The sequence below is a fragment of the Palaemon carinicauda genome, chromosome 35, assembly GCF_036898095.1.
Source record: "Palaemon carinicauda isolate YSFRI2023 chromosome 35, ASM3689809v2, whole genome shotgun sequence".
Classification (NCBI taxonomy): domain Eukaryota; kingdom Metazoa; phylum Arthropoda; class Malacostraca; order Decapoda; family Palaemonidae; genus Palaemon; species Palaemon carinicauda.
This window is the reverse complement of record NC_090759.1, coordinates 44,750,412-44,777,478: the sequence shown is the minus strand read 5'-3', so window position 1 is coordinate 44,777,478 and position 27,067 is coordinate 44,750,412. Positions and strand designations below refer to the sequence as shown.

The window sequence follows — 27,067 nt, the reverse complement described above, 5'->3', positions numbered from 1 at the left end:
CGGTTCTGTTTGAAGGCCACTGAAGTAGCGACAGCTCTTACTTCATGCGTCCTTACCTTCAGCAAAGCAAGGTCTTCTTCCTTCAGATGAGAATGTGCCTCTCTAATCAGAAGCCTGATGTAGTAAGAAACTGCGTTCTTAGACATCGGTAGAGCAGGCTTCTTGATAGAACACCATAAAGCTTCTGATTGTCCTCGTAATGGCTTTGTCCGTCTTAAATAGTACTTAAGAGCTCTTACTGGGCAAAGTACTCTCTCTAGTTCGTTCCCCACCAAGTTGGACAGGCTTGGGATCTCGAACGACTTGGGCCAAGGACGGGAAGGAAGCTCGTTTTTAGCCAAAAAACCGAGCTGCAAGGAACATGTAGCCGTTTCAGATGTAAAACCTATGTTCCTGCTGAAGGCGTGGATCTCACTGACTCTTTTAGCTGTTGCTAAGCAAACGAGGAAAAGAGTCTTTAATGTGAGATCCTTAAAAGAGGCTGATTGAAGCGGTTCGAATCTTGATGACATTAGGAACCTTAAAACCACGTCTAGGTTCCAGCCTGGTGTGGACAACCGACGTTCCTTTGAGGTCTCAAAAGACCTAAGGAGGTCCTGTAGATCTTTGTTGGTGGAAAGATCCAAGCCTCTGTGGCGGAAGACCGCTGCCAGCATACTCCTGTAACCCTTGATCGTAGGAGCTGATAGGGATCTTACATTCCTTAGATGTAACAGGAAGTCAGCTATCTGTGTTACAGAGGTACTGGTTGAGGAAACTGCATTCGCCTTGCACCAGCTTCGGAAGACTTCCCATTTAGACTGATAGACTCTGAGAGTGGATGTCCTCCTTGCTCTGGCAATCGCTCTGGCTGCCTCCTTCGAAAAGCCTCTAGCTCTTGAGAGTCTTTCGATAGTCTGAAGGCAGTCAGACGAAGAGAGTGGAGGCTTGGGTGTACCTTCTTTACGTGAGGTTGACGCAGAAGGTCCACTCTTAGAGGAAGAGTCCTGGGAACGTCCACTAGCCATTGCAGTACCTCGGTGAACCATTCTCTCGCGGGCCAGAGGGGAGCAACCAACGTCAACCGTGTCCCTTCGTGAGAGGCGAACTTCTGAAGTACCCTGTTGACAATCTTGAACGGAGGGAACGCATACAGGTCTAGATGGGACCAATCCAGCAGAAAGGCATCCACGTGAACTGCTGCTGGGTCTGGAATCGGAGAACAATACATCGGGAGCCTCTTGGTCATCGAGGTAGCAAATAGATCTATGGTGGGCTGACCCCACAGGGCCCATAGTCTGCTGCAAACATTCTTGTGAAGGGTCCACTCTGTGGGGATGACCTGACCCTTCCGGCTGAGGCGATCTGCCATGACATTCATGTCGCCTTGAATGAACCTCGTTACCAGCGAAAGCTTTCGATCTTTTGACCAAATGAGGAGGTCCCTTGCGATCTCGAACAACTTCCTCGAATGAGTCCCTCCTTGCTTGGAGATGTAAGCCAAGGCTGTGGTGTTGTCGGAGTTCACCTCCACCACCTTGTTTAGCTGGAGGGACTTGAAGTTTATCAAGGCCAGATGAACTGCCAACAACTCCTTGCAATTGATGTGAAGTGTCCTTTGCTCCTGATTCCACGTGCCCGAGCATTCCTGTCCGTCCAGTGTCGCACCCCAGCCCGTGTCTGATGCGTCCGAGAAGAGACGGTGGTCGGGGGTCTGAACAGCCAATGGTAGACCTTCCTTGAGAAGAATGCTGTTCTTCCACCACGTCAGTGTAGACCTCATCTCTTCGGAAACAGGCACTGAGACCGCCTCTAGCGTCATGTCCTTTCTCCAGTGAGCAGCTAGATGATACTGAAGGGGGCGGAGGTGGAGTCTCCCTAACTCGATGAACTGGGCCAGCGATGAAAGTGTCCCTGTTAGACTCATCCACTGCCTGACTGAACATCGGTTCCTTCTCAGCATGCTCTGGATGCATTCTAGGGCTTGATTGATCCTTGGGGCCGACGGAAAAGCCCGAAAAGCTCGACTCTGAATCTCCATACCTAGATAGACAATGGTCTGGGATGGGACGAGCTGGGACTTCTCTATATTGACCAGGAGGCCCAATTCCTTGGTCAGATCCATAGTCCATCTGAGATTCTCCAGACAGCGACGACTTGACGGAGCTCTTAAAAGCCAGTCGTCCGAATAGAGGGAGGCTCTGATGTCTGCCAAGTGAAGGAATTTGGCAATATTCCTCATCAGTCTGGAAAACACAAGAGGTGCCGTGCTTAGGCCAAAGCACAGGGCTTGGAACTGGTACACAACCTTTCCAAAGACGAACCTTAGGAAAGGTTGGGAGTCTGGATGGATGGGGACGTGAAAGTACGCGTCTTTCAGGTCTAACGAGACCATCCAGTCCTCCTTCCTGACCGCTGCTAGGACCGACTTCGTCGTCTCCATCGTGAACGTCTGCTTGGTGACAAAAGCATTGAGAGCACTGACGTCCAGCACTGGTCTCCAACCTCCTGTCTTCTTCGCTACCAGGAAGAGACGGTTGTAGAAGCCTGGGGATTGATGGTCCCGGACTATGACTACCGCTCCCTTTTGTAGCAAGAGCGACACCTCTTGTTGCAACGCTAGCCTCTTGTCCTTCTCCTTGTAGTTGGGAGAGAGGTTGATGGGAGATGTAGCTAGAGGGGGATTGCGGCAGAACGGAATTCTGTACCCCTCCTTTAGCCACTTCACAGACTGAGCGTCTGCACCTCTGCTCTCCCAAGCTTGCCAGAAGGTCTTGAGTCTGGCTCCCACTGCTGTCTGGAGAGGAAGGCAGTCAGATCCTGCCTTTTGCGGACTTGGAACCCTTCTTGGATTTGCCACGGTGACTGTCGGCACGGGTACCTCCTCTGCTGGAGGTTCTGCCCCGAAAGGGCGGGATGAACCTAGTTGCAGGTGTGTCTACTGCTGCAGGCCGAAAAGGTCTAGGCACGGAAGGTAAGGTTTTAGCCTTACGTGCGGAAGATGCCATCAGATCATGGGTATCCTTCTGGATAAGCGAGGCAGCCATCCCCTTGATCAGCTCCTCCGGAAACAGACACTTGGAGAGAGGGGCAAACAACAACTCCGACTTCTGGCAAGGGGTGATACCAGACGACAAGAAGGAGCAAAGATGTTCTCTCTTCTTGAGCACTCCCGACACGTACGAAGCCGCAAGTTCACCAGACCCATCCCGAATGGCTTTGTCCATGCTAGACATGATCAGCATGGCAGAGTCCTTATCCGAAGGGGAAGTCTTCCTGCTTAACGCTCCCAAACACCAATCGAGGAAGTTGAAGATCTCAAAAGCACGAAAGACTCCCTTCAACAGATGATCCATGTCAGAAAAGGACCAGCAGATCTTCGATCGTCTCATAGCCAGCCTGCGGGGAGAGTCAACCAGACTTGAGAAGTCGCCCTGGACAGAGGCAGGAACTCCCAAGCCGGGTTCCTCTCCCGTGGCATACCAGACGCTCGACTTGGAAGCAAGCTTGGTAGGCGGAAAGATGAAAGCAGTCTTTCCCAGTTGCTTCTTGGACTGCAACCACTCTCCCATAACCCTCAAAGCTCTCTTGGATGAGCGTGCGAGAACAAGCTTGGTGAAGGCAGGAGCAGCAGACTGCATGCCCAGAGCAAACTCGGAGGGAGGAGAGCGAGGGGTTGCAGACACAAACTGTTCTGGATACAAGTCCCTGAACAAGGCAAGGACTTTACGAAAGTCTAAGGAGGGAGGCGTAGACTTGGGCCCTTCAAAGTCGGAGTGCGGTTCATCCAAATGTGCAGCTTCGTCATCCGATACTCCATCATCCGAAAGCTGAGTAGGAAGTGGCAAAGGCGGAGCAGAAAGCTGAACGGCTGAATCCGGCAGCACGGGTGCATGCGTAGCTGCTGCGGATCCAACATCATGCCGCTGCTGTTCAGTCTGCGAGCTGGCAACAACAAAAGCAGAGTGCTGGTGCGTGGAAGGGGTTGCCGTGGGTTGCGGAGCATGCCGTATGGGATGCGGAGCATGCCGCATGGGTTGCGGAGCATGCCGCATAGTGTCAGAACCCGGCAGCTCTACAGCACCTTCCCACTGCTGATGCGGTAGCTCACGCATGTCAACGGATGGTGCAGCAAGAACATGCGTCTGGCAGGGTGGACTGCGCATCGGTGGTGGAGCTCTCACAGGTGGAGTGTGGGAGCAGGCAGCCGCAGTATCTGCTGAGCGCACAACCGCGGCGGGTTGTAGGTTAACAGGTGCAGTGTCAACCTTCTCAGCATGATACTCTTGCATGAACGCAGCAAGCTGAGACTGCATAGACTGCAGCATGGACCACTTAGGGTCTACCGTGGTTGGAGCAGCAACAGACGGAGCAGTAGCCTGTTGTGGAACCACTCTACCTCTCTTAGGAGGTGTGCAGTCATCGGAAGACTGCGGCGAGTCCGAACTGACCCAGTGGCTACACCTGGGCCGTTGGACTCGCTCGGAAGGGACCTTACGCTTGAGAGGTCGTGAAACCTTGGTCCATCGTTTCTTCCTGGAAACTTCTTCCACAGACGAGGAATGATAGGGCTCATTCGTCTGTTTGTGGATGGGACGATCTCTGACAGATACGTCCGCAACCACTGAGGGTACATCCGTACGCTGATCAGGGCCTGCCGAACCCTTTGGTCCTTCGACATTGCTTCTCCCCTGGGCTTGGGAGCTTGCAAGAGGTCCCGGACTGGGAGGACGACTGGCACGCACAGATGTACCCTCATGCGCAACACTGACACTGACACTTTTCACTTCACTAGCACTGACAACACTTCCCACTGCACTTCTCGCTTTCAGCTCTTTGACATCTGCCAAAAGCTGATTACGGTCATTAGCCAATGACTCCACTCTGTCACCGAGAGCCTGAATGGCACGCATCATATCCGCCATGGATGGCTGAGCACTAGTAGCAGGGTCGGGAGTCACCACTACAGGGGAAGGAAAAGGTTGAGGGGCATGGGGAGAGGAAAAATCCACAGAGCGAGAAGAACTCCTCCTGATTCTATCCTTCTCTAGCCTACGTGCATTTTTAAGGAATTCGTTAAAATCGAATTCCGAAAGCCAAACGCATTCCTCACATCGATCTTCCAATTGACAGGATTTACCCCTACAATTGGAACAAACGGTGTGAGGATCTATGGAGGCCTTCGGAAGACGCCTAGTACAAGCCCTAACACTACACTGCCTGTACTTAGGGACTTGAGACTGGTCAGACATCTTGAATTGTAGAAATAGTCAAGGGGGGATTCCAAATCTAGCAAAGTTCGTTAACAATTAATCCAAATTAATTCCAAAAGCTTGCTAAGCTAATGATAAAGCTTCCTGAATAGCGAAGGCTAAAATCTAGAGTGAATACATCACCAAAATCGTGAAAAACAACTCCAGAATCAACAGCGTATCCAAGTAGGTCTTGCCGGTGGCACGACAGAGGAAAAATTGAGTTCTTGTTGACAAGAAGTACTTGAGTACCTGCTCACAGATGGCGCTGTTGTGTACACCCCCACCTGTATAGCGATCGCTGGCGTATCCCGACCTTAGATTTCTGTCGGGCAACGGAGTTGACAGCTACATGATCATCGGGTAAGATTAATATTGAAAAAAACATTTTAAGGATCAAGGTATTGCTACTCCACATCACCAGATCACAAAAGGTGATTCCATACTGGAACTTAGTGATGGAAAGTTCTTTTAAATGTTTGCCCCAGAACCAAGTGAACGTAAAGGGGCCTAAAACCGTCTTTTTGCGGAAGACCACAAACTTTTAAGTGTCATAAACATTAATAGTAAACTGGAACTATTGAAATGGCATACTGGTACTTGCCCAAATAGATACACGGTTAGGTGTGTCTTTATTAATACTTGTACTGAATAGGAAAACTTATGAGTGTCCCCCCAGTGGAAATCTTGATTGTGTAATTTGTTTATTTTGTTACCCGGATGCTGAAGTTTTACGTAAGGGATGTTAATTTTGTCTTTGATTATTTTGATTGATACATTACGGTATTCCTAACAGTTTCTTAAATAAATTGTTCTTTTTCCTATTTTATGTATACAGCATTTCATTTCAGAACCTCTCACCACGGTGTCTTCTCCTCCACCACTGTTTTTTGAAGCTCATAAGTACAGTAATTTATCATAATTCTTTCCTCCCACACTGTGTTCCGTTATTAACTATAATATTCCCTTTCACCTAATGTTCTTATACCTTTATTTATAATCCAGCTAGCCCAATGAAAGGTATGATAAAAAACAAGATTCAAGCTGGGTCCCCTTGCTCAGTATAAATCAAGGGGTGGTGCCCAGAGCTCCGTTCTCTTGACCTGTTACTTAGGTTTTTTTGGGGTATTACACCATTGTATATTTGTTGTGTAGTAAACGTCGGGTTGTGGTCGGCATTCGAACACTAGGCAGTTCGGGTGCTACCTCTGGCCACAGTCCGCAAACCACTACAACGAGCTGACGGGTGATCGTGGGCTGACAGGCAATCAAGAGCTGATGGGCAACAGCAAAACGGCTGGTGATTGCGGACTGATGGGCGATCATGAGCTGACAGGAGATCGCGAGCTGACAGGATATCACAAGCTAACGGGCAATCGTAGGCTGATGGCCAATCGCGAGCTGGAGCAGTACAGTACTGGGCGAGACGAGGAGACAGGGCAAGGCAAGTCAAGTAGACGAGTCAGCTAGCTAAGGCGAGATGAGTCAGCTGGGAGAGACGAGTCTGCTGGGAGAGACGAGACAGCTAGTAATGAAGGTGGACGGATGCTGGAAGCATCAAACTTGCAGATGGTGAGTAATATCATCCTCATAGTATGAAGAGCCACACTCCAAGGGATTAGAGAAAGGCATAGATGAGTCCATAACCCTCTTTAGAACCCACGTGACGAGGAATACTCTAGGGAGGACCAAACCTGCGTACAGGAAAGGTGTCCACCATGAGTAGCAGGAACAAGCTTCGAACTTTGCCCTTCGTCCAGTGGCTGAGCAAGCTCAGAACGAGGGAGAGCACCGTCGTCAGCACAATGATCAAGAACTGCCGCAGGCGATGAAGGTGGTGATGTGGCAGCAGCAGCAACTTCCACTGTAACTGGAACATGCATCAGACTTAGAAATCCCTCTGCTGTCTGACATCGCAGGACAAGGGAGTGCATCGTCGTCAGCGCTGAAGAAAACCTAACCCGCAAACGGGAAAGGTGACCCCCCAGAGGCACAGAACAAGCTTCAGAATTTACACTCCCTCTGCTACCTGCCATTGCAGAACGAGGGAGTACATTGTCATCAACGTAGAGGAGCAAGACCAAAGTCGAGCTCTGGGTCGGCTGCAAGCAGCCTTCCCGCCATCAAACTAGCAGGGAGCAAGCAACATCTACTTAATACCATGAAGGAACATCCACACGGAGAACAACTTCCCTGCCGATGCGATGCACTGGGGGAAGCGCGGGAGTCCTCCAGCCTATGGGTTATCCGGCATCAAGGGGGGAAGAGATTGTAAGAAAAGGTTTCCCCGACCTCGAGAAAAACCCCATATTACACGGTCGCCAAAACAGTAACACTCACGCCTGTGAAAAATAAAGAAAACTAAAAGAACAAATTAGTCAAAGGCCAGTCAAAAAAGGTTGGGCGGTAGTTTCATGTAGAACTTTTGTCATGTTTAAACCACCTCTGTTAGAGATACAGGTATAAAAAGACGAAGAGACCAACGTCCACTCTTCAACAAGCCAAAAGTAAAAGTGACGATAGAACACAGGTGTGTGTGTGTGTGTGTGAGAGCAGGGTTGCCAGTCTCTAACCCCTTACCCCGACTAACTAGCGGTGGGGTAGTTACACCTTACAAAAAGTCTTATAGCTAGTATTCCAGCTTCACCTAAAGTATTTTCCTTAATAAAGAGCAAAAGGGTATGTCTTTCATGTGGGAACAAATAGGAAATTTAAAATTTTTAAAAGGGAAACTCTTCGTTTGTAACAAATAAGAGACAGAAAAAAAACAGTGTCGTAAAGCTATGAATACACATCTTGTATATCCAGGTGGTATCATTATTTACTGGGAAAGCTATGACCCTCTTCGACCCCTTTTAACCCAAGCTGAAAACCACTCAAAGCATATTTACATTATTAAAAGCTAATAAAGTCCTAGTCATGCAGCATCCAATTAGTATGAACTTTATGTTAATAAATCACTTAAATGAACTCATAAGCACATTATCTATGCCGTGACCAGTTGACATGTCTTGACGTTGGACATGGTTGAACGGATTTCAAAGGAACGATGATAAACTAAATTTAATTGAAAATTGGTGATTAGCCAAGAGATCAATCGATAAAGACTAACGTCACGAGATAGCTACGATTTGCCAATTTAGCATAAAAAACTAGCAACAGTTTTATTTGTTGTGAGAATACACACTAATAGTGGGTAACATTACTGGGGGAAGATTAAATGGGGGATTATTCTTACACAAAAGCAGAGCATTTCCAGGGAAAGTCCAATGAAAGAAGTTAGATTGGTAAGAAAAGGTTGCACAAACAAAAATACCCATACAGTCGTATTTGAGGACGGTGAAAGAGTAAATATTTACTAAACCAATAAATAAATGTTTTCTCATGAAACAAAATCACTCTTTTAGTTGCTACTGGTTACATTCAGACATTAGGGTTTATTGGATTATGAAAAATAAATGTTAAATTCGTCATTACCTAACAAGAAAAAAAAAACTATCTAACGCCATTTCCACTACACTACAAGGTTAGGCACGATTAAAAGTTACAATAATTGGGAAAAATTAGTTGCATGTGTTTAGGAAGATCAAGATCTTTAATTTAACTTTCAAACTCTTCTCCGGGTGGCTTTTCTTTTGTTAACATATTATCTACCAAAGGTTTTAGCCTGGGCCTACATTACTTTGCGTAATACTTACCGCACTATTAAATAAAATATAACCTTGAACTTGTCAGAGACCTTTAAGTATCAACAGTTACTGTAAATGTTTGTCACTAATCTTATCCAACTCTTGAACACCTTATGTAACTGCATTTCTGAGACAAGATTTATTGAAGAAGATTAAGGCGTTCGGAAGTGCAGCAATTAGCACATTTGGATTAAGAGAATATTTCTTAAGTATACAGAAAATGTGAGAATTTAAAATAATTTATCGTGAAAATATCTGATGGCACATATATTGTAATTGATAATAACTTTATGACAATTATATACTGCAATATGGTCGAAGTTACCATAAGTTTTATGCATGAATTCGAACAAGTCTTAGTTATCAGTGATGATGTTTACTAACATGCACTGCACACCGTGCACCAGAGACAGACAGACACACACACACACATATATGCGCGCGCGCACACACACACCCATATATATATATATATATATATATATATATATATATATATATATATATATATATATATATATGTATATATATATATATATATATATATATATATATATATATATATATATATATATATATATATATATATATATATATATATATAAGAGAGAGAGAGAGAGAGAGAGAGAGAGAGAGAGAGAGAGAGAGAGAGAGAGAGATAATATTTATTACGTAAACACCGACCAACAAAAATGTTTTGTTGGTTGGTGATGTAAATATGGGAAAATTTGGATGAGTTTAGTTTAGCAATGAAAATAAGTAGGCTACTCAGTTTGTGATGAAATGGAAAAAAAAAATAAAGAAGAAATTATTAGTTTTTTTAAATATATTCAATCCCCCAGCTCCCAGCACAGAATTGTAGAGAGGATAAGGTTTCTCTTTTAATTGCCGCTTAGATTTTACGTTGACATTGTTGCAACGTTATCTCGGTGGAGGGTAACTCCGGAGAAATGCTGAGAGGGTATTGTGATTGTCAATAATGTGCTTGACAATTTCTGTTGCAGTAGCAGGAGTATTGGGATTAAGATCCTGCCGAAGTATGCGTGTTTCCTGACATTGCTGTAGATAGTGCTGTAAAGGTTCTTCTGTGTCCTGATTACAGTGCTTGCAAGGTCTGATTGGTCTATGCTGTGCTGCAGGGTCTTGGCCGTTATCTAAGATGATCTGCCAGTTTCATAGATATCCCAGTCGCAGTCTGCAAATAATTACTGCGTCCTGGCGAGGTGTTTGTCTAGCAATTGGGTGTGGTAGTATGTTTGTAGCTTCAATGTACCACTTTGCAGATTTTGAGCCATCAAGGAAGGCTCTTCTAACTTCACTAGTCTTTTGCATGTTGCAGTAGGTAGCCATTTTATTTTGAATGGTTTTTAATGACTGTTGCAGAGTAATGCTGATAGTTTGGCACATTAAGGCCGATTTAGCTAGGTGGTCGGCCTCATCGTTGCCAGAGATTCCTGTATGACTTGGTATCCAGTTCAAGGTGACTTGCCTGTTGTTTCTTTGGTGGAACAGGGCTAAGAAATTAATTGCAGTGATAAGGTGCACATTCTCTGTGGGTTCCTTGTTGCTGAGGGCCATCGTGGCTCCTCTGGAATCTGTATGGATCGTTGTGTTCCCGTTTTGTTGATTGGCAGAGTGTTCTAGGGCTTTTGCAATGGCCACTAGTTCAGTTTGCAATGTGGAGGCATGGTTAGAAAGTCTCCAGTTTGCTTTATATCCTGATGTAGAGATAACTGCAACCGCGGCTGCAGGGATTGCACGGTCAACTGATCCATCTGTGTAGTAGGTATGAGGCGCAGGAGTGTTCCTGATTGCATTTTTTTCAGCTGCATTGAGTTGCTCTTGCATGCAAAGAGCCTTGCTTGCTGCTGGTAGGATAGTGAAGTTGTATTTGATGGGATCACATGCCCAGGGAGCAGGAGGGATGTAGCCCTCGTACATTTGTTGTCCCTTGATTTTGTGAGCCTCGTTTTGCATCTGCATTCTTCTGAGTGTATCCAGTAGTTTCTTTGCAAGGGAGCTGGGCGGATCTAGTTCTTCAGCAAGAGGTAGAAGCCTTTTTGTTTTATCATTGAGTGGGCTTTTTCTGTCTGCGATGATTGACTTGAATATAATGCTGCTATTCCTTATGTCAATTCTGGCTGACGGGGAGATTAGGTTAGTTTCTGCTCTGAGTAGGCAGAGTCTTGTCCACATTGGAGAGCCACTGATGAGTCTCATGGCATTGTTTTGGACTACTGTACTTCTAATGATGCTTTTTGAGTGTCGGTCAATGCAGTAAGTGTGGGTGCTGCATAATCAATGTGGGATCGAATTGCTTGTAGGTAAAACAGCCTTAGGAGGTTATTAGATACTCCTTGTCTAAGGGAGGTCATTCGTTTCATGGCTGATAGACGGATTTTTGTCTTCTCTCTGAGGTAGGTTACTTCATTAGCTGCTGACAGGGTTTTGCTAATGATTACCCCGAGGTACATGAATTGACTCACCCATTCGATGTCCTCACCTCTCAGTGTGAAGTTTTGAGGGTTTTGCGAGCGTTTTATAGCCATTTCTTTGGTTTTATTGGTATTGATCTTCAGACCAAGATCATTGCATTTGGCTTGGATCATGTCCAGAGCTTTTTGAGTAATATTTCGGGCATGAGCTTTGTTTGGGCATACTATGCCTATGTCATCTGCATATATGAAAATCTCCCCTCCTTTTGGGAGTTTTAGAGTGGCTAAGTTCTCCATCAGTAGATTGAACAGGTAAGGGCTGAGTATGCCTCCTTGTGGTGTTCCGTTTTCTAGGGGGGTGAACTCAGTGGTTTTTCCTTGGAAAGTGACTCTGGCCTCTCGATTTTGTGTGTAGTTTCAAGTCCAGGCCAGTAAGTGTCCTTTCACTTTTTTTTCAACAAGTGTGAAGAGTATAGCTGGTGAGCTAGCTAGCTCAAAGGCTTTCTCGAGATCAAGGAATATGACAAAGGCTTTTTTGTCGTTAATTGTTGAGAGGACATCTGTGATGCATTCTTGAGTGCCTATGCCATTCCTGTAGGCATATAGGCGATGATGTAGTTGGCCTATTTTCCACTGCAGTCTATTGAGTACCATTCTCTCAGCTACTTTCTCTATGCAGCTTATCAAAGCTATAGGTCTGTAGGTATTTGGCTCCTTAGGTTTTGGAATAGGTTTAGTGTCCTGCTGGTTCCATGTGGTTGGACGTAGCCTTTCTGTATGTGTCCTGTTTATCAGATGCAGGTAGACTGATTTGGCATGGCTTCCCATGTTCCTCAGCATGCTGAATGTGATGAGATCGCCTCCAGGGTCAGTGTCCTTCCTGCCTTTTGATAGGGCCGTATTTAGTTCTTCCATGGTATAGGGGTGATCAGTGTCATCTACAATGTTGCAGGCGGCTTCTATGAAGTTGTTCCCGATTGGGAGCAGAGTTCTCTGCCTGTTGATGGTTGGCAGAGGTAGATTGATGCTTTTTTGCTCTGTCCGCAAAGTTGTTAGCAATCCTCTTGGCTTCAGCTAATGGGTCTGGGTGTGTAACTCTGGGTGTATTATATTTCACAGAGACTTGGTTAAACCAGCCCCATATTTTGTTTATTCAAATATACGTGGGAATATAATACAGGGTGCGGACGGAAAAGTAGCATGCGTGCAGGCGCCAATTCGGCTTGAACTAACCGCCAAAATATGTGTGTTTTTACACACACACAAATACTTGAATTACAAGTCAATAGAAATAGGTAATGAAATAATAAATACATGAAATTGTAGCTCTGAGGGAGCGGAATAAATATATACAGTTAGCCACAGTGTGGCGAAAGGAGAATTTAAATAAAATAGAGAATTCGGTGAAATTGCTGGACAACGGAGGAAGTGATGTCCTTACAAGTACCCCCCCCCCCCCCCAAGACATCAGGCGGCGTAGAGGGCTGATGAGACTAATCTTCGTATCGTTTTGGGCGTCGGAGGGTTCCTCTTGTTCTTGAAAGGAGGGGCGCGTCGGCGGTCAGTGTATGGATCGCTACCTCTCGTCGTCATTTGTTGCTTTTCTTCTCATTGGGCGCCTTGTTTTGAGGTGGCACTCTGGATCTGCCAGGTCCCGCGGAGGCAGTGTCGCTCCCTTCGAGAAACGCCGGTTTCACGCGGTCTATTGAGACCCAGTCTTCTTGGCCATGCACGTCGAGAAGGAAGGCTTTTGACGTTTTCTTGATTACTCAGTAGGGGCCTCGATAAGGTCTGGTTAGCGGCTGTCGATGAGCGTCGACACGGACAAAAACATACCCACAGTCATCCAGGTTCTTTGGCTTGAAGTGCTTAGTTCTGTCCTAGTAAGTTTTAAGATATGGCCTGAATTTCCTGGCGATGTCCCTAAGATGATCCAGCTGCATGTCGTCGGTTGATGTGGGAAAGAATTCGCCGAGGACTGCGAGCGCCTCTCCGTAAACCTTTTCGGCAGGCGATGGCTCGCCATTTGCGCGAGGGGCGGTGCGAAGGCCGAGGAGTACCAAAGGAAGTCGTGATTTCCAGTCCCCGTTGGTGCAGCTTGCCATCAGGGACGCCTTGAGGGTGCGATGAGTTCGTTCGACCATGCCGTTTGCTGCGGGGTTGTATGCCGTGGTGCTGTGGAGAGTCGTTCCCATCAGGTTTGCCAGAGTGAGCCATATCTCCGACAGGAAAGCGGGGCCTCTGTCTGTCGTGATGTCATCAGGAACGCCAAATCTGCTCACCCAGCTTGACAAAAGGGCTTCGGCGTATGCTTGGGTTGTAGCTTCGGTCATCGGCGATGCTTCCAACAACCTCGTGGAGCGATCGATGATTGTCATCAGGTAGCGAGCAGATCTCGAAGGCGCAACGGTCCCACGACGTCGATGTGTATGTGACCGAAACGTCTTTTCGGTTGAGGAAAATCACCTATCCCGATGCGGTGTGGCGGCTGATTTTGCTTGATTGGCAGTTGATGCATGTCTTTGCCCATTCCCGGGCGTCCTTTTTGATCCCTGGCCAGACGAACTTTTCAGACAGAAGGCAAGCAGTAGTGTGTCCCAAGGGGTGTGAAAGTCCATGGATGATGTCGAATAGTTACTCCTGCTGGCCCGAGGGGAATCGCAGTTATCTTGAGCGCGGATGGCCCCGTCAGGTGATCCTGTGCCTCTTGGTCGGTGCGCTGCTCGGATGCGAGGTTGGCGTAATCGTTTCCCAGGTGGATTGCGTCGATTTCAATCCTTGAAAGGGCGTCCGTGACTGGGTTTTTCTTTCTGGGAACGTAGCTTATGGTGCACCCGAATTCGGCGATTGCTGCGAGATGACGTTGTTGTCGGGAGGACCATGCATCTGTCGATTTTGTGAAGGCGTGTACGAGGGGTTGATGGTCCGTTGCGATTGTGAAGGGTGTGCCTTCCAGGATGTGCCTGAAGTGGCGGATGGCGAGGTAGACGGCGAGGAGTTCCCTGTTGAAGGTGCTGTATCTTATTTCGGAGGGTTTCAATTTCCTGCTGAAGAATGCCAGCGGTCGAGGAAAACCATCGACGAGCTGTTCCAGCACAGCCCCACAGGCGACGTTGCTGGCGTCGGTCGTCAGTCACAGGGGTGCGTTATCGTCGAAATAAGCCAGGGTGGTGGCTTTTGCGAGGGCGTCCTTTGTCCGGGTGAATGCGTTTTGTTGGGGAAAACCCCACTCAAGTTTCTTCACCTTTCCCTTCAGGATATCGTCGAGGGGTGTCAGGGTCTGTGCGACGTTGGGGATGAAGCGACTGTAGTAATTGACCATCCCCAGGAACTCTTGAAGTTGGCGGGCGGTCGTAGGTACCGGGAACTTCCTAATGGCGTCGACCTTGGTTGTCATGGGTTTTACCCCGCATGAGGATACGCGATGACCGAGAAAGTCCACTCCTTCCGCGCCGAACGTGCATTTGTCGAAACGTACGACCAGGCCATTCTCCTGTAGGCGTTTGAGGACGGCGCGGACGTGCCTCCGGTGTTCCTCCTTGGTCTTTGAGAATATTAGGATGTCGTCGACGTAGCAGACGCAGAATGGTAGGTCGCCCAGGATGCTATCCATTACTCGTTGGAAGGTTCGCCCCCGCATTGCGTAGACCGAAGGTTGAGTATGCGAAGGTATAGGATCCGAACGGTGTCACAATGGCAGTTTTCAGAATGTCCTCCGGAAATACGGGGACCTGGAAGTGAGACTTGAGAAGGTCCATCTTGGTGAAGTATTTCACGCCATGCAACGCATTCGTCAGGTCTTGCATGTTGGGCAGGGGGTAGTGGTCGGGCGTTGTGATGAGGTTGAGGCACCTGTAGTCGCCGCAAGGTCTCCAGGTCCCGTCAGGCTTCTTTACCATGTGTAGGGGGGGAGCGATCCAAAAGAGCTAGGTCCAAAAATGCTAGGCCCAAAAGAGCTAGTACAATTGAGCTAGTGCGACAAAATAGCTAGTTCCATAATAGCTAGTCCCAAAATCGCTATTGTGACAAAATAGCTAGTAGTACATTTGAGCTGGTTCAAAAAGAGCTGTTAACCAAAATAGCTTGTTTCGAGAAAATGTATTGGTGCTAAAACTGTGTGTGTGTGTGTGTTTACGTTGATTATTTACAGCAGAACAGATTTTAATCAATATTAATATAAAACTTTATTACATAAAACTATCACATATCAATAATTGTTTCAATTAACACACTTCATTATAGAAATAGATAAAAAAAGCAGTCATCGCTAGAAATTAAGTAGAAAAATAACTGGCAATGTTAAAAAAACAAATATTTTTAAATTAGTAAGTTGATCGAGCATATGCTGGCTTGCAAATATGATTATTCGTTTTGAATCGCTTGTTTCGTCACTCAGTAAGAAGGGTTCTGCATTTCCGTTTATAGTAAAAGTTTTAAATTCTTCTGGAATTATCAATTCGTTAATTGATAAAGGTTCAGGAAAATGGCCTTCAACCTTACGTTTTTTTGAGCGCTCTTTTTTAGGGACATTAGCCATTGCTTCTTTATCCAGCTCTTGTACTACAGTAGCAATAACTCTTCCTGGTGGTGCACTACAATTTGAAGCTTGCTCATTCATTTTCCCTAAAGCAATTCTAACACTTTGCCTCGTGGGATCTGGGGCATGATTATGTTCTTGTCCAATTTTTACTTCACACTTGTCTTGGTAGTTCGGCGTAGTTTTCAATGTTACTCTACAATCCTTCATTAAACATCTCCAGTTCTGGCTGGTTTTGTTAGTTGTATTTTTTCGGTACAAATATCCATCGTAGCTAAGTAAATCTTTTCCTTTCTGGGACTTTATAACTTCCATGATGAAGGGTGGAATACTACTAACTTTTTTCTCCATAGATAAGAAAAAGATTAAAAGAAAAAATGAAGTAGAAATAACACTAGATTTTCTTGAAACTAGTTATTTTGGTTAACAGCTCTTTTTGTACTAGCTCAAATGTATAACTAGCTATTTTGTCACATTAGCGATTTTGTTACTAGCTATTATGGAACTAGCTATTTTGTCGCACTAGCTCAATTGTACTAGCTCTTTTGGGCCTAGCTTTTTTGGGCCTAGCTATAATGTCGCATACTCGTGTAGGGGAGATGCCCAGGGGCTCGATGCTTTCTTACAGATACCCATGCGTTCCATGTCCTCAAAGGCGCGTTTGGTGTCCTTCAGCTTCTGGGGCAGGAGGCGGCGGAATTTGGCATGAGTAGGAGGTCCCGTTGTCGTGATGTGGTGGTAGATCCCGTGCTTGGAGGGGGATCCCGGCGAGTGCCGGAGCTCGGGCTTGAAAACGTCAGGAAATTCTTGCAGGAGGTCGGCGTAGGGCTGCGTCGTTACAGCGGATACGGATATTGTGGCAGGGCCGGCTCTTAGGGCGCGGGACTGGGTTCCTGTGTCGATGAGATATTTCCCAGCAACGTCAACAAGTAGTCCGTGGTGAGCGAGAAAATCTGCACCGAGGAGGGGGCGACTGATGTCAGCGATGGCGAAGGGCCAGGAATACGAACGGCCCATGATAGATATCCTGAGGGTCCTGGTCCCATAACGCCGTATGGGAGGTCCGTTGGCGGCGACGAGTGAGGGGGCGTCTTTGCTGGGACCACGGTCTAGGTTGGCTTGTGATGGCGGGAACGTTGACTGCATAGCGCCGGTGTCGACCATAAGTCTACGGTTGGAGACGGTGTCGAGGATATAGAAACCATTCTTGTTTTGGTTTCCTGCAGCTGCGATGGTGGTAGGTGGTCTCTTCTGGCGTCATCTTCTAGGGAAGTTGCACGGTGCTCTACATTTCTTGGCGTTGCTGCCGAACTGTTGGTGGTAGAAGCACCATGCTGGGTTAGGCCTAGGGTTTGGACGTGTCGGTTGCGGTGGTTTCCTTCTTGCTAGAACGTTGATCTCGTCGTCGTCGTCAGGAGCCGTTGCTGAAGAGTCTATGGAAGAGCAGCTGAAGGAGGAGAATGAAGACGATACTGATGATGCCCCGAGGCGAGATGCTTTGGAGGCCTCGTGGAGCTTCTGAGCCTTCAACAGGAGTTCGTTCATCGGAAGTGTGTCGGCGTTCGTCAATTGGGCCCTTACGTCCTGCGGTAGGCGTCGAAGGAAAATCTCACGAGATAGGCTAATCTCGCGCCGTCGGCCGTTGCTGTCGGTTTCGGGGAGCATTAGCAGGCCGGTTAACTCGTCCCATGCCTTAACAGGAGAGGTGTCACCCATGGGTTTGCTGGCGAGGTCCAGGACTTTCTGTGCCCTTGCTGAAACGGAGAGTGAGTAGATACCAATGAGTTTCGTTCTCAGGTCGTCGTAGGAAACTTGACCAGCCTGGGCGTCGAGCCATGGGGAAATCTTGCGAATACCTCCTCTGGGATGGAGGTGAGAACGATGTCGGGCTTGGCGCAGGAGTCGCTGAGCCTAGCGATTCAGAAGAGTACGTCCGCTCTCAGGAACCAGGAAGCGGTGTTGTGTTGAGAAAACGGCGGCAGTTTGACTTTGGGTGTGGAGGCGAGGCCGTTGGGCGGGATGAACCCGCCATTGTGGTCAGTCGACGAGTCGGCGAAGAGGTGGGAAGTTGATATGTCGGTTAAGCTCATCCTACTGCCTTACATGCACCGAGGTGTGGGAGCACCAAAGGCCGAAGCTCACGCCTAAGGTAACGGAGTAAAAGAAGGTAGCACGGCCATAATAAGTCTGTTAATGGCAAAGCCAAAACCACTGATGCTACTTCAACTCCGGGGTCACCAGTTGTAAGGACAGTGAGACAAGCTTCACCAACGACAACTAACAGTTTATTCAAACATACGTGGGAATATAATACAGGGTGCGGACGGAAAAGTAGCATGCGCGCAGGCGCCAATTCGGCTTGAACTAACCGCCAAAATATGTGTGTTTTTACACACGCACAAATACTTGAATTACAAGTCAATAGAATTAGGTAATGAAATAATAAATACATGAAATTGTAGCTCTGAGGGAGCGGATTAAATATATACAGCTAGCCACAGTGTGGCGAAAGGAGAATTTAAATAAAATAGAGAATTCGGTGAAATTGCTGGACGACGGAGGAAGTGATGTCCTTACAATACAATAGTGAAAAATAACGAAACAGCTGAGGCAGTACCAAATGAAACAGTAAAAGTAAAGAAAAAAATAGATGAAAAATATATCGATAGTATAGGATATAGATAATTTGTGCAGTTTTCCGTGGATGTATTATACGTCCAAGAACATAATGTATAGAGAAGAAAAGGTTTGTTTCACTATTATATACCGTTTCCCCTGTCTGTTATATATATATATATATATATATATATATATATATACATATATATAGGCTATATATATATATATATATATATATATATATATATATATATATATATATGTATATATATATATATATATATATATATATATATATATATATATATATATATATATATATATATATATACACATACATAAATATAGCCTATATATACATATATATATATATATATATATATATATATATATATATATATATATATATATATATATATATATATATATGAGAGAGAGAGAGAGAGAGAGAGAGAGAGAGAGAGAGAGAGAGAGAGAGAGAGAGAGAGAGAGAGAGAATTGGATAGGGTGACAACTTCCGTCAGAAGAAAACGCAGTTTTAATGAATTTGACGGGTAACTTTACTAGTAGGTGCAAAGCGCTGCAATCTGCAGAAAATTCATTATCATTAGTTACCTCCTACACAGACAGCACAGCTTTCATACTTTTACTTCTATCTTTTAGGATCTTTCTGATATACCGGATAATCTCTTTGATTGGGGTTTCTAAATTCTCTATTTCTATATTATCATTTATAAATTTCCTTAACTCATTACAGTTAAAAATATACTCAGTAGTATCTTCTGTCTCCCTACACAACACACAAAGCAAATCATTATCATTTCTGTGTTTTATAATTTTCTTTTAATTCTAGCATATTTAACCTTGTTTTCATAACTATTACGGCCTCATTAGTGTTAAGTTCTCCTATGAAATCTCTTCTATCATTCTATTCACAAATTCTCAGTTTGGTCATTTCTGCTTTCTTTTCTTCTATTTTTCTTTTAATTTAATTTGCCACTTTACTTTTTACTTCTTTTTTGAGTTCTTGCCTTTTATACTTTCTTACTTTTTAAGTTTTAATATCATATTTATTGCATATTTCTATGATACCTTTTCCCCAACATTTCCTATATTGTTCTTTTATTTGATTTTATGTTATGACGTTATGAAATAGCATCACCTTTTTATACTTTATTCTATTTTCAACTGGCCATGTTCCTGTTTCTGCTATTAGCACCCAGTATGGTGTGATAGCAACCTGTTCAAACATTCCTTTCATAATTTTGTACTATATACTCTCTAGTTATTTCTTTCTTTTTCTTTTATTACACCCCATGTCTTAATATTTGCAAATATTGTGGGCACTACTACTGTCTCATAGATCTTTATTCTCACTAGCAATGCCAAATCTCCTACTCCGTTAGTCTCCATACTTCCTAACTTCCTGTACCATGTATTCTATTTTTGCTTCCCTTTTGCTTATGCTGAGACTATGGTGTGGGAAATAATTCCAGGACAGGCCTTCCCATTTCTGATTTCCAGACCCGAGCCTGAAGGATAGAGCGCCAACACTCTCACACTTGACAAACTAGAGAACCGCAACGAAGACGGGTTGCTTTCCCTACACACGTTTAAGTCCAAAGATTATTCTATACGGGGACTGTCGGCACCGATATCACCTTGATGTTCAGACGCTACTCCAGGGCGCAGAATAGTAAATCCCAATCAAGTGTGGTTGGACTGAATCAGTAATGTTAACGACAGTTTCACAAAGAGTTAGGGGGAGCAGTACTGTAAAAGTCAAAACGTCCTAAGGACCTCCGGGAGGTAATACCGTAGAACATTACAATAAAGGATTGACACCGATAGCTTTAGATTGACGTAAATATAAACTTACCCTTAAGTCATATCTCACCTCATGTGATAACTCATTTAGTCATTTCAAAATATAAAGGTCAAGTTAAAAACATTTAATAATTTTAACCTAAAAATGGCGTTTATTTCCATAAAGTACAACAGGAATTTTCACCTAACTGACACAGGAAAAAACAGTAAAACTACCTAATTGAAATTTGAATAAAGACCGCATGGCATATGAAAAATGAAAAATGCCAATAAAATGGTCAAATCAATTAAATTGTAAATCAATAATCAAATGACTAATCAACCAATGAAAGTAAAAATGGTGACTGAAATAATACCAAAAGTTCTACTCACTACTTTGAACACATTCCTCTCGCGCAATAAAATTTCAAACTTAATAGAGGGAAACAGGAACACAACTTATAGAAATGGACACGCCACGAATGATTAAACCAGACAGTTTGAACATGACTTCCTAGCTAAATGTGCACATCGTCAAATAAAGGCTAGAAAAAAAGGGGGGACAGTTCCTTGGCCAAGGTTGAGCACCGTTAATTAGTACTCACGCTCTTGAGGGTTGATTGTAGACGTTGAAGTGGAACCATCTTGTAAACTGTTAACAACACGGTGCATCTTCACTTCTGCACTGACGTGTTTTGTCTTCTTAGGCCTATCTTCTGAATAATGGCACAAAGTAAGGCATACTGTTGACCAACAGGTAGTTGAACCGACGCCTATGTTAAAACGACATCTCAGATGAAGAGGCTATACCTACGTCCGCCTTCCACGCTTCCTGGTTTTTAAGTGGGCCGCTCGCACGCTTCTCCCTGCCACCGCTGAGCTGGTTGAAGCAGGTCGAGTTCTTCTTCAAATTTCCATGAGTACGTGGTTCGCTGAAGGGTGCTTTTTATAAATACAAGGATCATTCTTGAAACTCCAGGGGAAAGTAATTATCAAATAAATCCTACTGTCTGGTTTATAAGAATTAATATACATACAAAAAAATTAAGTGGCATTTAGTGATGTTCAATAACACAGAAAACAATCCTAGCTAAAACAGACTTATAAATAGGTACTGAGATGTAAATAGCAATAAGCTAAGATCAATGAGTTACGTAAATTAAAGAGTTACTTAAATACAAACCAATTGTGGTTAAACATCCAAAGCTTAAAGAGCATTTGGAACAGAACGCAACCAAGTGCTGTTTTTGAAAATTGTTGACGGTCGGTTGCATCATCAGAGCAATGTACTGTGAGCTCACAAAATGAGAGAAAATCATCTACAGAGGAATGACGTGATGAAAGGTAAAGCATTACAGGGGAATGATGGACATGTTAGCTGATATAATATGCAAGAGGTTGCAGTGATTAAAAGACAGGTCTTGATGGCTTGGGTGCTAGGTAGAGACTGCCCTTTATTCATACGCTACATGGGACTACATGATACTACATCCCCCTTATCACATACAAAGCATTGATTACACATAATAACTAATCTGGCATATAAGTACAAAGAAATAAACAATGAAAGTTCCATATTCAAACGTATTCCATTGTTTTCATCCCTTCACAATAAACATGCATAGTACAATTTGTGATTGTGGGTAGTAATATAAACATAATAGCTATTATCTTTGCAGACTTTGGTCCGAATAGTGTTGGTTACAACAGGGCAGTCATAAATATGAAAATAAGTGTCAAATTATAATTTTTTTTTTTTTTTTGATGCAAAGAACAACAACACCCACAATATATTAAAACAAAATGGAAACCTGATACACATGTAACGAGTGTTCGAAATGGAGCCTGTTCTCCAGTCCGAGACTCGTAAATTTTCAAATAAAATTCATTATTCTGAATCACTTATCAGTCCTGAAACTGATAACTTTTCTTGAGTTTCAAACTCTGGTAACGACCTCTCAGAATTTTCGGTCATGAAACGAGGGGGGGGGGAGTTGTATATTATTATTTAACTTAACACTTTATGGGAATTTACGGTATGTGACCACGTTACTTTCAATATATCTGGATGGGGTTTTCACCAGCCGGCCTGACTTGGTATACACCGCTGTCGGGTCTGTAGTGTTATCACTAGTTGCGGGTCTTTGGTGGGTTATTTCGGTCTCACTAGGTGGCGGCAGCGATATATCGGCGGGTCGTGGTGGAGGCTGTGCTGATGATGTTGGAGCCTGCTGCCGGGTGTTGGGCGGTTCTGTGTTTGTCGCGAGCGGTGTCGGACGGATGTGGGGCCGGTTCCTCCTGAGGCACGCTCCGTTTTGGGCTTCCACAATGTATGATTGGGGTTCTTCTGACTTACGTACCACTCTGCCTGGCACCCATGTGTGGCAGGCCTTGTTGAATATTCGGACTGGTTGTTCGGGTTGGAGGTCTGTGAAGTGCCGTTGTGTCCGATTTGGTCCTAGGCGGTCCTGGAGGTGGTTGCGGGTCGTGATGTGTGCAAGATGTGGTTCGTATCTGCCTGGTAGGTCAGTGGTCACATTGCGACCAAACATGAGCTCTGCGGGGCTGGTTGTCTTATTGTCGATCGGGGTGGCCCGTAAGTGGAGTAATGCAGTATGCATATCACCGCCTGTCTCAAGGCATTTTTTGATAATCGCCTTGCATGTTCCAACTGCGCGCTCCGCGAGGCCATTGGACTAAGGGTAATGTGGGCTTGATGTGATGTGCTCAATACCCCAGGCTTTTGTGAAGTCCCTCATGGCTGCTTCCGTGTATTGAGGTCCGTTGTCTGAGACCAGGGTTTTGGGGCATCCGAACAGCGAACACAGGAATTTGAGGTGGTTGACCACACTTTCAGATGACAGGTTTTTTAGTTCGGTGACTATCGGGAATTTTGTGAAATAATCAGTTGTGATCAGATATGTCTTGTGGCCAATTTGGAAGATGTCCGAAGCGACTTTGAACCAGGGCATTGGGGGAATGTCATGATGCGTGGTTTCACTAGGACTTTGCTGGGGCTGGTACTTCTGGCATATGTCACATGCCCTGACCTTGTCCTCTATATCCTTTGCAATGTTGGGCCAGAATACACACTCCCGTGCCAGGGCTTGTGCTTTTGTGATCCCTTGGTGGGACCGGTGGAGCTGGTCCAGTATACGGCCTCTGACCTCTTTGGGGATGATAACTTGTCGCCCTTTGAATATGACTCCGTCTTCCACGGCAAGGCATTCTCTGTATGAGAAAAACTGGCGGATATCGGGGTGACAGCCTTTTACTGAGGTAGGCCAACCCTCTATGATAGTATGCTTGAGAGTGCGTAGCACTGGGTCGGTGTCAGACCTATGGCGGACTTCTTCCAAAATCTGGGGACCAAATTTTATGAGTGCAACTGATATCACGTCGATGTCATCTAGTTCCAGTCCGTCCACTCGTGTATCCAAAGGGATTTCCTTGTCATTTTGTGGGTTAGGAAGGCGTGATAGGGCGTCGGAGAGTACAAGAGTTCGTCCTTCCTTGTACTTGACCCTCATGTCATACCCCTGCAGTTTCAAGAAGAGACGTTGTAGTCTAGGTGGGGCACTGATCAGTGGCTTCTCCCAGATATTAACGAGGGGTTTGTGGTCAGTGAGTCTCTTCCGTATAGGTAGGTATGAAATCGTTGCACGCCGTGTACTAGTCCAAGGGCCTCTCGCTCAATATTGCTGTAATTTGCCTGCGTTGGTGTCAGGGCTTTGCTGGCGAAGGCTATTACCTTCCCGTCTTGGATGAGGGCCGCCCCGAGGCCTTTTTGCGATGCATCGACTTCAAGAGTAGGTGGATTCATGGTCTTCTTCCCATTGGAAGGGCACATCTTCCTTGACCAGATCTCGAAGTCTTTGTGACTGAGCTGAGTAATGTGGTACATAGGGGCTGAGGTAAGTCATTACTCCCAGGAATCTCTGTAGTTCCTCTTTATTGGAGGGTGACGGCATGCTATGCAGGTCGTGTACCTTTGATGGGTCTGGCATCCCTTGCTGGTGTAGCGTGTTCTGAAAAACTCGATTTCTGGTTTTGAAATGGAGCATTTCTTCGAGTTTAGGCTGAGTCCGTGTTGGGCTGCACGCTGCATGAACCCCATCAGGTTTTTGTCGTGTTCCGACTGGTCTTTCCCACATATTGCCACGTCATCAGCGATGCCAACAACACCTGGGAGATTCTCGATGATGGAGTCCATCCTGGCTTGAAATATGTCCTGGCTTACATTCAGCCCGAATGGTAGCCTTGTCCAACAATACCGGCCGTGTGGTGTTCGGAACGTTGTCAGTAGTTGTGAGTCCTCGTGTAGCGGTATACTCCAATAGCCTGCTTTGGCGTCTAGCTTGGAGAACACTTTCGCTTTGGAGAATACCGGGTTGATCTCTTCTAGAGTGGGAATCTTGTGGGGACATCTTTTGAGGTTTTGGTTGAGCCGCTTGGGGTCCAGGCAGATCCGTAGGCTTCCATCGGGTTTTGTGACATACACAAGGCTGCTACACCAGTCTGTGTGTGCCGTTACGCGTCTGATAACCCCCTCTTTCTCCATAGTGTCAAGCTCGGACTTGATGCGGGGCTTCAGGTGGATACTCACCTTACAGGGCGGATCACAGAAAATGTATCGCGTCATCCTTGAGGTGGAGCATCACGGGCTCTTTTAGTTTGCCGATACAGTCAAACTGTGCTGGGAATTGCGCTTTTAGTTGTTCGACTGACCTAATAGGGCCTTGTTGGCTTGGTTGCTCAGGTATTCCAGTAACGTCGTTGACATTGATATCCACAATACCAAGTTTTTGGCATGAGGGAAGGCCAAGTATGGCTGGACCAGACACATCAACCACGAAGAACTTTTCTTGTGAGAATGCTGGGTTGCTGAGTTTGCGGACACTGAGCATTAGTGACCCTAGGCAGGGAATATTGTCGCCACTGTATGATGTTAGTCTTACTGACGGTTCTGGGGATAGTACGAGGCTGGTAGGTGCATCACCAAACATTTGCTTGTATGTCCGCAAGGGCAGCGTATTGCCACCGGAACCTGTGTCGATTTTGAGTTTCAGGGGCCCATAGGCTGGGGGGTTTTCATGCTTGACCATGAGCTTTAAGAATACTTCTCGTTTCGGTGCCACTCCTATGTCGGATATCGTTATCATGTCGAAGTTTGGCATATAATCTGTTTCTTCATCAAGATTAGGGTTTTCATTAACCATGACTTCGTGTTGCCTGTGGTTAGGAGCCCGATTCGGCCGTCGGTAGGAGCACCCTCTTGTCTTGCTTTGACGTTGTGTCTGCTGCATGTTGTCTCCTGGCATTGTTCTGCCTCCATCAGTTTTGCGGCACATCTTTTTCCAGTGCCCCTTGATGCCACAACCACTGCATCTGTCATTGTAAGCGGGGCATGACCTTATGGGATGGCTAAGCCCACAGTTCCAGCAGGGGTTGACCGTGGTTTGTAGTTTGTTCCGTGGCTCGTTGCTTTCCCTTCGAATTGCATCCACGTTGGTATGGCTTGTACTTGTGTTCTCAGAGCTCATCTGTATGGAGCGTAATGATGCCGTGGAGGCCACAATGGCCTCGTATTCCCGACCTCTCTCTAGAATGTTGCTCACAGCATAGCCCTTTGGTTTAGTTAGGAGTTCTTTCCGAAATTCTTCGAATTGTGTTCGTAGTATGGTCATTTCGATAAGTCGTTCATTGAGTTCTCTGTCTTCAAACTCGCACTTTGTCGCTTTTTCACGGAGTCTGGCCAGGAATTGACTGATTGTTTCAGCAGGTTTCTGTCTGGTATTTGCAAATTCGAGGCGGTGAACTTGGAAACTTATTTTGACCGTTGCATCAACCTCACTTTCAATAAGCCTCCATATGTTCTGCGGCACACGTTGCTCCTGTTCAGTGAGGCCGCTCACCAAGATACGCCTCATGCCCTCATCGCTGAGGGCAATTTTAATTTTAGTTGCTTGCTTGCCCGGGTCTGTGACTTCCTGGTCTTCGAGGTATAAGTTCATGCGCGCCTTGAATGCACGAAACGACTCGGCCAGGGGCTGGTGAGCCCAGTCCATACTTGGGCATTTAGGCTGGGCCATGATTGGATTTGGTTTCGAGTGTTACACAATAGATAGATAGTGATTGGATTAATAACACAGTTTACGGTTCACAAAGAGAGACATATAATAAGAGTATGGAAATCACTACAAAAATTTGTCACTGGTAGTCGGCACGGTTTTCAGTTTTGTTTACACTGCTGAATGTACGTCGTTGTTTGGCTCATTTTGTGAAGTAGTGCGCGGATAACAATGGCCAAAATACTTGTAAGTAATCTATTCACAACTTTCTTCACTATTCTCACTGTGATCACGGTGCACTAATGTCCATTCTATGCCATATCCTGACGATATAAGTTATGTACGGTTGTTATCTTGTCCAGTTGCCGTTGGGTGAAAATGGCGTCATCTGCGGCCGCTGGTAATAAACTTGGGCTGATTATGAGCCCTCTTCTCAGTTATTACGGACAGGAGAGGTATGTAAAGTGTCTCTATGGTCCGGGTTTGTTGATGGAATGGCGTGGGTTGCGTTACCACGCTGCCACCATGATATAATATGCAAGAGGTTGCAGTGATTAAAAGACAGGTCTTGATGGCTTGGGTGCTAGGTAGAGACTGCCCTTTATTCATACGCTACATGGGACTACATGATACTACATTAGCAGCAATGAATATTTAAGGATATAATAATGAAGGTTAC

At 45.4% G+C, this 27,067-nt stretch overlaps 1 protein-coding gene across 4 annotated transcripts in view; it reads right to left on the bottom strand.

Annotated features, from left to right (window-relative positions):
* The window catches only part of LOC137627716 (uncharacterized), a 252,300-nt gene extending 243,181 nt beyond the window's left edge, over positions 1–9,119 (bottom strand). Inside the window, exon 1 of one of the 4 annotated variants that reach the window (XM_068358974.1) lies at positions 8,930–9,119. The gene's annotated coding sequence lies outside the window, so the exon portion shown is untranslated. The remainder of the gene's footprint in view (positions 1–8,929) is intronic. The other 3 variants (XM_068358971.1, XM_068358972.1, XM_068358975.1) reach the window with 3 other exon arrangements.
* Positions 9,120–27,067: the final 17,948 nt, after the last annotated feature.